Source organism: Columba livia, chromosome 10 (genome assembly GCF_036013475.1).
Source record: "Columba livia isolate bColLiv1 breed racing homer chromosome 10, bColLiv1.pat.W.v2, whole genome shotgun sequence".
NCBI lineage: Eukaryota > Metazoa > Chordata > Aves > Columbiformes > Columbidae > Columba > Columba livia.
In genome coordinates, this window is record NC_088611.1 from 20703893 (window position 1) to 20714289 (window position 10397).

General features: G+C 49.3%; 1 long non-coding RNA gene across 2 annotated transcripts; it reads left to right on the forward strand.

Moving 5' to 3' along the window:
- The first annotated feature begins 371 nt into the window (after positions 1-371).
- On the forward strand, positions 372-10290 carry LOC135580479 (uncharacterized). 2 transcript variants are annotated; one of them, XR_010475168.1, is made up of 3 exons: positions 372-6198; positions 7935-8078; positions 9011-10290. It is a non-coding gene; the product is annotated as an uncharacterized LOC135580479 (long non-coding RNA). The 2 variants fall into 2 exon arrangements; XR_010475167.1 differs by lacking the exon at positions 372-6198 and adding an exon at positions 6250-6922.
- Positions 10291-10397: the final 107 nt, after the last annotated feature.

Consider the following 10397-nt stretch of genomic DNA (forward strand, 5'->3'; position numbering starts at 1 on the left):
GCCTGTCGGATGCACCTCAAGGCTGCTCTAACTCTGTAGGGCCAAGTGGCAGTTCAGCTGGTTAGGAGCACAGACGTGCCTTGTGCTGTGGTTGAAGCTTTTTCCCCCCCAAGCTGTCCCCTTCTTGCCCCCAGCCAACCCCAGGAAGCCTGTCTACATGCATATTGACAATTACCCTGTGCCGGAGCAAGGCTTTTCCAAACCTTAAGCAGTATACATGGCATTTCAAAGGGATATTGCTGTCAAGCACCCAGCTTGTCACAAAACCCTGAGCTGGAGCTGCCAAAGCAGCAGGTGGTACCTGGTGTGTTAGTTTAATCCTCAGCTCTCCTAAGCCAGGGTTACTTTCCCTCATGAGTAGCTAGGACAAGCACGGGAGAGGGAGAGAGAGTTTGTTTCACAGTTACTTGGTGCTTGCAGGCTCTCTCTTTTCTACAAGGTAGGTAGTATTACTTCTCCTGTGTCGTGGACAGAGACCTTAAGGGTAGTGGTTAAGACCTTGTTCTTTCCAGATCTGCAGCAAAGCTGTGTGGGGTTCCTTAGCCTGCTCAGAGCATCCTGGTGCTGTGTTGTGGCCCAGGCAGAGCTGTGGGCAACGCAGGAGGGAGTCCAGCTGCCTCTCCTGCTTTTCTGCCTGACACTGCAGACGTAAACGGGTAGTATTAATCAGAAACCATGCCTGAAAGGCAAGTGGATTTTGTGTTCATCTAAACAGGGGAAATCCTGTGCACAGAGATTTCAGGACCTGGTGGCTGGAGTGCAGAATGCATGGGGAGAAAGTCCGCTTTTGCAGAACGTTTCCCAAGGCATCCAAGGACTCTCTCAAACCCACAAAGCCTGCCCCAAAACCACAGCTGCATCAAAAGGGGAAGAGTCCACAGCAGAACTCGGAGCACATTAAACCTTGCAAAATAGGTCTCTTTCTGTGGCGAGGGGTATGTGTATAAATACATACATACGTGTGCGTGGAGGGGGAGCTGGGTTTGTCCAGCATGGGAGCTGAAAGCGAAAGCAGGCTGCAGGAATGCTGAGCAGGGCGGTGATTTCAGGCAGGGCTGGAGTGCGTGGAGGAGCAGCCCGCAGCCGTGGCTCCGCAAGGAGAATGACCCGTCTTCCCAGGCCATAATGCAGTGTAAATAAAGGAGACTGGCTGGTTTGTGAGCCACAGAGGTAAATTCAGCAAGCATGTAAATGGAAGAGTGAAATAGTGGGAAGGGAGCACCAAGAAACAGCGTGCAGATGTAAAGATGTCCAACGCATGCAGGGTGCGTAGGCCAAAAGGAGCGTGATTTCTGTGTGGCAGTAAGGAAGAATGTAGGAAAAGAGAGTAAAAAGAGGATGTTAAAATATAGCCAGCTGTCTAACGTGCTGGTACCACCTCTGTTCTTGTCAGTGCTGACACAACTTTAGCTGCTGTTGAGTGGGAGTTGTGCAGGCGCCCATGCAGGCGGTGTTCAATGTTCAAGCTGGCCCCGGTGAGACTCTACCTGAGGTGGCTGCATTCCTGTGCGTTGACTCAGGAGCTCTGAGTTAACTCTTTCGAGGATGTAGGACCTTGCTGAGTGGGTGTGGGACCCTCATGGACAGCTTTGCTGGAGCTGGAGTGACACTGGCCAAAGGGATCTTGCCAAAGAAAGGAAATTCAGGGATTCTGGACATAGTGTCTGCCAGAGCTGTTGCTTCATTTGGACAAGCCTCTGGTGCTTGTGCACACTTTGTGGACTTGCCTACGGTATGATTTGCAGTCAGAGCTGCATATTTTGGCTGTTGTGCTTCTCCAGCTTCAAGTTTCCATTCCTAGGACATGACCATGTCCAAGGCCTGAACTAACACAGACTAATGGTTTGCTACAACCCTATGTGAGGTAGATAATTCCTGCCTTAAGTGAGCAGGCAGACATACTAAACCTCTGAGTTAAGCAGGTGTAGAGCCTACCCTAGATCTCAGGACTCTGTAGCTCCTGGGCACAGTGGACTCACCTCCTGGATCACTTTCGAAAGCACAGAAGAAGGAAATGCCCTGGAGATCCCGGCTGCTATCCCAGTTCTTGTGAGCACAAGGTCAGCAGAAGAAAAGCTACTCCATGCTACAGCTGGGCTGCATGCAGACAGGCTCCAGTGAGCAAACCAAAACCCTTGTTCCCCCGTCATGTCATCCAGGCCAGGGATGTGGTTGGAGCTCCCTGACCTCCTTTGGCTCACCCATCCAGTCCTCCTTCCCCAGGAACCAGAACAGATCTGCTATAGCCCTCAAGATGGGAAAACCAAGGAGTGGCAGAGACCAGGGATTGCAGTAGCGTTTCCATCTCTGGGATTATCTGTGTCTCACTTTCCACTGGAGCAAAATTCACTTTCACACCCCTCAAAGTCAGCCTGCTGTGGAAGTGATGGAGAGAGAGGAGAGCAAGCAGGTAATGCAGCAGGGGAGCATTTCTATGCACCTTTCCTGGGTAGAAGCATCCTCTCCGTTCCCATCACTTTCAGGACCAGCTGTGATTTCTGGCCATGCCACACACAGCCATCACCCTCTGGGTTCCTTTCCCTTTCATTGTCCCTCTGGAGAACAAGACTCCTGTTAAAAACCCTGCAAGTATCACTGAGAGCCAGCCCTATTATTCACCAGCCAGTGAAGCAAGACAGGCGTATTCTCCCACAACCTAGGGATGCCCCTCTGAGCTGTTACCAATGGGGCTATCTTTAATGGGATCAGAGCCTGCCCTTTTCCACATCCCAGTGGGACAACACCTGCCCACCAGAGAACAAAGAGGAAACCTGTTGTGATGGGAAAAAAGACAGAGTTCTCCCCAGAGAGGCAGCGAGGCTGTTTGATTAAGAGCATCTTTCTCCCAGCCAGCTGGTTTGCTACCAAAACAACCAACTAAACTTAATCTTTATGCAAGAGAGAAAAGCCTCTGTGAAGCAAATGCCACAGGTCCAGTTTTAGTCTCCTATGAGAAATCTATGGAAATCTTTGCAGAAAAAAGGCTGTAGGAGCAGGAGGAAAAGATATTTTTGCCTAAAACCACTATTTTAAATTTATTTTTTAAAGTAAATTCAAAGCAATATTTAAAATGCTGCAGCAAAGATATCTAACCAGAAGCTTCATCTCTAACTTGTCCTCCTCAAAAGACCCAGCAGTTACCCACTGCTGTACATTTCTCTCAAGCTGTGTGTCTCAGGGATCTCAATACATCTTTGCAGAGATGCAGGATGCCAGCCAGGCAGCTCTAATTCCAGCTGTGCCTTCTGCACGAATGTCCCCTGGAGACTGACTGTCCCACGTGTGCACATCTGCCCCAGGAGTGCCCTTCGTCTGGAGCATCCCAGCCCTGGGGTGACGAGCTAGGACAGGGCCAACCAACACACATCTCCTCAACAGCTCTGCCGGACTCCAAACCGGGCTGTGCCTGCTTTTTGGCTGTCCATTTCTCGAATCGGAGACCATGGGCTTGGTTGCCAATACTTATCCCATGAGCGTAGGTGCAGGCTCCAAGGGGGCCAGAAGAAAGTTATCTGTGTCCCAGGGGCCACTTTGTGCTACGTGGTTCATTAGTCTGTCCAGAGTTAGGGTGGAAGAACTCAGGCATGCTTGGATGTGTTTGTGCATCCCAGTTTCTTTGGCAGTTCTGTGATTCTGGCAGAAGTGTAATTGTGAGCGGAGCTTTATTCCAGTGGATGCAGCACGTAACAAGAAGTTCACCTTCAGTTAGAGAGGATCTTAATATGACCTTCCGTAAAAAAGGGGCATTGTTTTGAGTTGTTAAACAGCTGCTGTGTTCTACCTCAGTAATGGTTGCAGTTCAGCAGTGAATAATATAGGCTTTAGATAAACAGCCGGTAAAATAATTTGGGATCCTTCCTGGTGGGGGGAAGCAGGCAAGTTACTCTACAAAAATAAATGATTATTCTCTCTGCCTAGGAAATGAAGTGGTCTTTTCATCACCAAGTGGGCTGGCGCATAAAATCTCTTCCCGCTCTTGTGCGCTGGAAACAGCCCGATGCCGTTTGTGGGACTCTCACCATCTTCACCTTCGCAGGAAGCAACAGGCTGTTTTAGTTCGGATTCATGCATCCTCTCTCTTTTCTCCTGCGAACCTTGTCTGCTTTTCCATCTCATCCCCAATATTCTTAAAAATAACCCTCCCAAAATGCCTATCTACTGTTCTGCATGGGCACGGACACCATCTCCTTTTTTTGAGCAGTCACAACGTGACTCCAAATCTCTCCCTCCCGCGAAGCACCGAGTGTCCGCTCCGTACACGCCGCGCCTGCCGCGCTGGGGCAGGACGGCAGAGCGCCGGGCCTTGGGTCTTGGCCTCCATCGGATGAACAATTTCCCGTTGAAGGTTACTCACTTCCTGTTTTCCGTATTTAGACAATCTGGGGAGGCTTTGATTTGTTGTAAACTTCAGCTGGTTTAAACGTTAAGTCGCGGGAGACCGAGGCGGGGGTGGGGAGGAGGGGAAAAGCCTGGAGACAAATTAGGGCTATTTCATACCGTGACTGTGTTCTGTCGCTGTTTTGCAGTGCCCATTGGAGCATGTGAAAGGAAGGTCAGGGGCTGACAGCATGGGAGATGGAGACAGGGCTGCTTCACACCGCGCTGCGTGTGCGCGGGGCTCCGTGTGCGCGCACGGCATCGGGAGCAGCCGGGCAATCCGCTCCAATGACTCATTTCTCCAGTGTGTCATCTTTGCTGCACACAGCGGGATGGAGATGCTAAGGGCAGGGCAACAGGTCAGCAGGGAGGAGGCTCTAACCTGGAGAGGAGAGTGCTGTGCCCTTTCCCAGCGCCTATCAGCACACACCACACGCTGATGTTTGTTAGAACTTGCCCAGAAGTCTGCTAGGCTGGAGCGAGTCAACGCTTGTACACAGCTGATAGGGCAGGTCATGTCTTTTTTCTGCCTGTTTTGCAAGGGGAAACTGAGGCGTGGAGTGCTGTAACTTTGCTCATTATCAGAAAGTGTGTGAGGGATTGGGGTGAGTCCTGGCATAGGTCAAGCAATGGTCTGTCTCCAGGGATGTGCTTCTTCATGAGGAACATCTTCCCTGTGCTGGTGGGAGTTATGCTTGCAGAGAGGAAAATACTGCACAGCCCAGAGTGCCTGTGGGTACAAAGGTGATGTGAATGGTTTTGGTCTATTCCTTTTTGTTCATCTGGTTCTCTTCTAGCAGATTAGTTCTCAAAATTATTGCTTTTACTTCCAGATTTTACAAGGGAGAAAAAAAAAAAAAAAGAGGAGAGGAGAGAAGCAGGATAATAAGTGGGACTAAAACCATGGACTTCATTGGGGCAAACTTTGGCTTCTTCAAGGTTCTACTTGGAAGAATCCCATGGGTTGGAGCTCTAGAAGGTAAGGGAGTCCAAGAGAGCTGGCTAATATTCAAACATCACCTCCTCCAAGCTCGAGACCGATGTATCCCTACGAGCAAGAAATCTAATTAAGGGAGTAAGAGGTGAGGAAGGCCAGGTTCCACTTCAAAGTACATTTGGCCAGGGATGTCAAGGACAACAAGAAGGGCTTCTTCAAGTATGTCGGCAGCAAAAGGAAGGTGAGGGAAGACATAGGTCCACTGCTGAATGAGATGGATGCCCTGGTGATGCATGATACAGAGAAGGCAGAGTTCCTGAATGCCACCTTCGCTTCTGTCTTTACTGCGAAGGCCGGCCCTCAGGAATCCCAGACTCTAGAGATAGGGAAGAAAGTCTGGCAAAAGGAAGACTTTCCCTTGATTGAGGAAGAACAAGTCTACGCAAAAAAATCCATGGGTCCCGATGGGATGCACCCACAAGTGCTGAGAGAGTTGGCAGATATTATTCCTAAGCTGCTCTTCATCATCTTTGAAAGGTTGTAGAGAACAGGAGAGGTGCCTGATTACTGCAAGAAAGACAACGTCACTCCAGTCTTCAAAAAAAGCAAGAAAGATGACCCAGGAAACTACAGGGCAGTCAGCCTCATGTCCATCCCTGAAAAGGTGATGGAGCAACTTATTCTGGATGTCATGTCCGAGCATGTGGAAGAGAAAGTTATCAGGAGTAGTCAGCATGGATTCACCAAGGGGAAATCATGTTTAACCAACCTGATAGCCTTCTATGATGGTATGACTGGCTGGGTAGATGAGGGAAGAGCAGTGGATGTTGTCTACCTTGACTTCAGCAAGGCCTTTGACGCCGTCTCTCGTAACATCTTCACAGGTAAGCTCAGAAGTGTGACTTGGATGAGTGCATGGTGAGATGGATTGAGAACTGGCTGGATGGCAGAGCTCAGAGGGTTGTGATCGATGGTGCAGAGGCTGTTTGGAGGCCTGTAGTTAGTGGGGTTCCCCAGGGGTCAGTATTAGGTCCTGTCCTGTTCAACCTGTTCATCAATGAGCTGGATGAAGAGACTGATTGCACCCTCAGCCAGTTCACTGATGATACCAAACTGTGTGGAAGGGTTTGACACACCAGAAGGCTGTGCTGCCATCCAGTGAGACCTGGACAGGCTGGAGAACTGGGCAGAGAAGAACCTGATGAAGTTCAACAAGGGCAAGTGTAGGATTCTGCACCTGGGGAGGAACAACCCCAGGCACCAGTACAGGTTAGGGGTGGACATGCTGGAAAACAGCTTTGTAGAGAAGGACCTGGGAGTTCTGGTGGTCAGCAGGTTGACCGTGAGTCAACAATGTGCTCTTGTGCCCAAGAAGGTAAATGGTGTCCTGAGGTGCATTAGAAAAACTGTGACCAGCAGGTCGAGGGAAGTTGTTCCTCCTGCTCTGCTCTGTCCTGGTGAGGCCACATCTGGAATTCTGCATCCAGTTCTGAGCTCCCCAGTTGAAGAAGAACAAGGAATTACTGGAGGGAGTCCAGCGGCAGGCTACGAAGATGCTGAGGAGTCTGGAGCATCACAACCGGAAGAGCCAACATAATGCTTTCCCGGGTTATGTAATCTGCCATGTCCTCTCTGCCTGATGGAGAGCAGGCAGGAGCTGAACTGAGCTCCAGAGGAAAATATAAGCACTGGCAAAGACTTTAGCAAAGTGCTGAAGTGTTTAGGAGAAAGGAGGGTCCATGTTCACACTCTGGTGTTGAGAGGCCCAACTCCAAATGATTCACATGTGTTCTTGACCCTGCTGAGCTGGACTCAGCTTTCCTCCGAATAATTCCAGGTGGGCCAGAGTGCAGAACCACAGGGAGAGGCAGGGGAACAGGACATGGGCCGGTAGCTGTTCTCTCTCCGGCATTGCTGCGTAGGCTGGCTTAAGATTATACCTCCGCGATTCAGCTTTTATAGACCAAACAGTAGCAGTTCCCTCCCTGTTGGTATGTTGAAGCCTTTCCCTGAAGGAGGAGTTAGTTCTCTATTGTGTTACTACCTGCTGGATGTTTGTTTTCCGCTGTATGTCCTACCCTGCAATTGCATTTTGCTCAGCTGAGCTTTTGGTGCTCGGAAATGCAACTTAAGTTTATACTGCAAATGCCGTGTAGCTCTCTCTGCGGTCTCTCCCGTAAGTTTCCTCTGATGGGGCCCTCGAGCTCCCAGCAGCACCTTGGTGCAACCTGAGCCCTGGGTTTGGGACAGAGCTCTGGATCTGACAGCGACACATCAGACGGGAATCAGGATTGACCGCAAAGCCGGCACCACGGAGAATTGCAGCCAAAGCTGTTCAAGCAAATGGTGCCTCTGAATCGGCCCCAGCCGGCTGCCCCGATGCGGAGGTTTGATCTGTTAGATCCAGAGCAGCCTGGTTTGCACTCATATCACCACGCTTAAAGAACAGTCACTTAATCTCACTTAGAAATGTTTACTTGAGAGGACCAGATGGCCCAGGGAGTTGGGCTAAACAAAGCATTTTACTTCTAGGTCACGCATTCTAATCCAGTCCAGGTTGGTGATAAATGAACATATTCACCTGATAGCCACTTTTGGCTTCGTTTTTGGTGTTTTTCAGGCTGGTTTCCAAGGGGAGATGTCACACCACAAAACTTCCCTCTGTGCCCTGCCGCAGTTGGTACTGATTTGACCGTCTCTGTGGAGAAGCCAAGGATCAAATAGATGCTCCATGGCACCAGAGTGTTTTCTTTGCAGCCCGCAGGTGAGGGGAAGTTGTCCTGTGTCCTGTCCTGCCCTGCGGATGGCCAGGATTTCAGTGTGCAAAGCTGCCAGTCCAAGCCCCCCTCCACCAAGGTGAAATTCATTAAAAAAATTAGGGAAATGTTTAATTGCAGTTGACATATAGGCACTCTCTGCTATGAACTTTACTTGCAATCACAGATAACAGCATCAAAATTAATGCCTGCTTCCCACTTGTCCTGCTATAAGCAATAAACGTTTGGCAAGTCAGTAAATAACAAAATTCTCATGTGGCCATCTACAGGTCACCAGGATACTTAAGAAGTTTGCGTTAATTATACCATGTTTGCCATCAAAGAGGGGATATTAACCCTTTGGAACTGTTGCAGGAAAGCAGTGGAGTCATTTGGAAATGAGTAAATGAAATCTTGTCACTAAAAGTGCAACCTTGGCAAAATAAATAGTAAAAAAAGAGAGATGTTTAAAGCAAAAACCTGACTAGCCATCATGGAAAATACAGTACCTTTTCAGCTTGCCTTTTATTTATTTTGTATTTTGACATCAAACACTCCCTGTAACCTAATCTTCTTGGCTTTTGATGTGGCCGTGGAGACATGACAATTAAGCACGGCTTAAAACAATAATCCCAACAACGGGAACCAAAGGCAAGTAATGTCAGGGTTCCCCCCTCACAAAAAGCCAGTCCCCCAGTGTTTGGTGGTAGCGAAAGGACCGTAAATCCCGATTTGTTGCCTCGATATCTGCTCTGTGCTTACGTTTTGCGTTGAACTTTGCACACTTGCTCCATTTCCATTCCCTGCTGTTTGTTTTTCTTCCGCTATGCAAAACGTCTGGAGACAAACACGATACACACGCGTTGCAGAGAGATGGTTTGATCTCTCGCAGATTAGTGCCACCTGACAAATAGGGGATTATTTGTTATCTGTGTCGCAGGAACCGCTGAAGACCCCGCTCAGAAGAGGCTCCTCGGGGCGCTGGGGGTGCAGCCCCTCCCAATTGGGGTTAGGGCCCCAATTCTGCGAGCGGGTCGCACAGACTCTGCTCAGCGCCCGCACAGGGGACACCAAGGTAAACCCTTATCAAAGTGTGAACGGGTGTGCAATGTGCAACCAAAGCAAATAGCTGATTCTAAATTATTTTCAAGTGATGTTTGTTCTCCTGTTCGCTCCTCATCTCTGCTATTCAAATACAAAGGGAGAACGACTGAGTTTAGTTCTAACCCCGTTTTAAGCCTGTCTGAAAATGAGCACGTTTTTTTTTTAAATGAAGCTTGCACGGTATGCTATAAACTGCCCTCTTTTTTTTTTTTTTATGGATGTTTGCACTAAGCCTTGCTAAACAAGTTAGAGAGATGATTAACTCATCTGAAGCGGCGCGGGAAGGCTTCGTCCCGGCTGTGTGTGCTTTCTTCAGCACACGTAGAGCCGCCGCGACTCCTTGGCGTTGTCGAGCAGGGCTCGCAAACAGGGCTGGGGCTGCACGGGTAAGGAGAAGCAGTGGCAGAAAGGGCTGGAATTTGCACACACATGCTGAAAAAGGAACTCAGGTTATTTTTTTCCTTAATGAGTAAAGAGTTATCCCCAAGTCGGTTTCCACAGAAGTGAGACGCAGCTCCCTGGGGTGCGGGGGGGGGTTTGAAGGAGGAAACCCAAAGTTCATGAGCAGTTTTCTTGAAAATATTGTTTTAATAGCACCAGTACTCAGCCCCACACGCGGAAGAGGGACTTTGCAAGGCTTCACTTTGCTTTGTAGAGCCCTGAGGAGTTCCTTGTGTGGGTCACACTCGACCGTGTGGTGAAAACAGACGCAAAGTTCTGGCCACGGGTGAACTGCCCGGTGAGCACCCACTGCTGCACCCCACATCCCCCCGAGCAGCTCTGGGTCACCCCCCATCGCTCCCTTCACCCCACGGATGATGCCAAATGGTAAGAAACAGGTTCCCAGGTTGACGGCAGCGCAAGAACCTGGAGAGCTTCGCCCCGTCTCACACGGGCCCTGCCTTGAAACCTATCAAGGCAGACGGCCCCTTTGCCGTGTTTTAAACCTTGTTTTTAATTGAAAAGTATTTCTCCAAACACTTTAAAAAAAAAACAACAAAAGCCTGGAGAAAAACAGCACTTCATCATCTGCAACGCGGCTGCTGCCGTAGATTTTTAACCTGGTTTAGAAACTTCAGCGCATTTAACTGCGCGACCTCGTCACCCCAAAACGGCACCGGAGAATGAGCTTTTGTACCTGTGCTTTTTATACTAAATCACTCACCAACTACTTGTTTTGTCCTACCCTGGTAGGTACAAATAGGTACTGAGGTACCTATATA